Source organism: Macrotis lagotis, chromosome X (genome assembly GCF_037893015.1).
Source record: "Macrotis lagotis isolate mMagLag1 chromosome X, bilby.v1.9.chrom.fasta, whole genome shotgun sequence".
Taxonomy (NCBI): domain Eukaryota; kingdom Metazoa; phylum Chordata; class Mammalia; order Peramelemorphia; family Peramelidae; genus Macrotis; species Macrotis lagotis.
In genome coordinates, this window is record NC_133666.1 from 233,007,967 (window position 1) to 233,010,005 (window position 2,039).

The following is a 2,039-nucleotide window of genomic DNA, read 5'->3' on the forward strand; positions in this document are numbered from 1 at the left end:
AAGGAATATGGTCATATAAATATCTGAAAAGCATCTTTTTATAGAATAAATGTTCAAAACAAAATGTATAGAACTCATTCCAAACTAAAAATTGAGCATCATAGTATGTTCTCCTCATCAGAAAATAGTGAACAGTTTTAACATTTGTGAAATCTCTCTAAAAGCCCCTGAAAGCTTTTTGCCTTAGTTACATGAGATGACTTGCCTTTGACTGAATTCCTTCCTTTTCACACATGGGAAAGTATTACAGAGGTCCACTGTTAAAAACAGACAATATGTTTGTTGCGAATTAATTCTAGTATAATGTATTCCAACAAAGCCTAGGGAAAGCTGCTGAGGCCACCCTCGGGGCTAGGTTTAATAGTCATCTCCTCTGCTGACAACTTCTTTACATGACGGGCATAAGAGAATGGTATGCTCAAATTGTGCTGTATAGGAGCCTTTGATGTCACATAAGGGGGGGGTAGGGATCCACAATCCCCAAGTCACACAGGTTCTTGAGAACCATGAGATATTTACTTTCTCCAAGGCTATCTAGCCACCTGTGGCAAAAGGCCTGGATGCCAAAGTTTTCATTGATGACATTTAACAAGTGTTTTGCTCTTGGAAGTCTTATTGGCATGTGTCCAACATCAAAATTTTTCATATAATGTGAACATTCCATATCATCATGCACCACACCTTTTCCTGTACTACCAAAGGTTTCTATGGCGTATACTTCACCTTTCTCCATTCTCGTTGCTTCTCCTTCTTTCATAATGGGCACTGTTTTTCCAGCATGTATTCTATATGGCCCAATTGAATGTCCATTAAGATTTCGAATGGGTTTCACTTGATACGTTTTCCCATCAATTTCCACTTCATAAGACTCCATGACTTCCTGGATGGCCGCACCAACATCACAAAGACGAACATCAATTCCAGCACACTTTATTCCAGTGTTAGTAGCATCTTTTACAGCCTTCAACAATGTGTCATATTTGGGGTTGAAAGTGACAGTAAAAGCACAATCGATAATTCTACCGCTGATGTGTGTTCCAAAATCTATCTTGCAAATGTCATACTGCAAGACCGTGGGGTCTCCAGCATTGGGAGTGTAGTGGGCTGCACAATTATTGAGGGAGTAGCCTGTGGGGAAGGCAAGGCCAGCATTGAGGCCATTCTCTTTTATGAGCTTCCGGGAACAGTCTTCCAGTTTTTCACAGATTTCTGTCACAGCCATCCCAGGCTTGATCCAGCTCATCACATACTTCCTCACTTGGCTATGTGCCTCTGCAGCTTCCCGAAAATCATTCCAGATCTCTTCACTGGCCTGGTCTAATGCTTTTTTTTCTTCACTTGTGGTTCTCCAAGCTGCCGTTCACCCATCTTGTGTGGAGGGATACTCGCATTCTTGACCCTTTGGAAATACACCACTGGGATACAGGTCACATATAGGAACTGAGGGCGGGTCTGTCTGTACCTTCGGTCCTTTCTTCTTTTTCTTCTTTTTCTTTTTCTTTCCTGCTGCTCCATCTCCATCACCATCTCCATCTTCTTCATCATCCTCTTTTTCTTTGTCCTCCAGGGCCTGTTTTTCCAGCTGTTTGGCTACCTCATCCACTGAAGTCCCATATCCTCCCTCTTTTTCCTGTTGTCCTGCCGCCCCAGCCTTCCCCGGCCACTTCTTGCGCCGCCTCTTCTTGGCCTTGTCCTCTGCCTTCGCGGCTGTGCTGTCGTCCCTGTTGTCCGGCTACAGCTCGCTGTTCAGGTGTGGCTCTGGGCCGCCACCTGCGCCGCGTCCACGCCCACCATGTTGCCGGAGAGAGGGCAAGGCTGCCGCCCCTGCGCCGAGGGGCATGCCAGGACTGGATATACCTTTTTCTCTGCAGTACAAGGTAATTATACAAAAAATATACTAGGTACTAGGGAATAAGAACCTAATGATCAACTGCAGAAAGGCAGAAATAGTCAATATATCTTTCTCAGATCACATTACAAGAAAAATCATGTCCAATATTGGAACAGGGAAATATAGACCCAGAACTAATTGAAAACTG

General features: G+C 44.0%; 1 pseudogene; it reads right to left on the minus strand.

The window, feature by feature from the left end:
* Window positions 1-357: 357 nt before the first annotated feature.
* LOC141498028 (methionine aminopeptidase 2 pseudogene) lies at window positions 358-1,794 on the minus strand (annotated as a pseudogene).
* Between the last annotated feature and the right edge of the window lie 245 nt (window positions 1,795-2,039).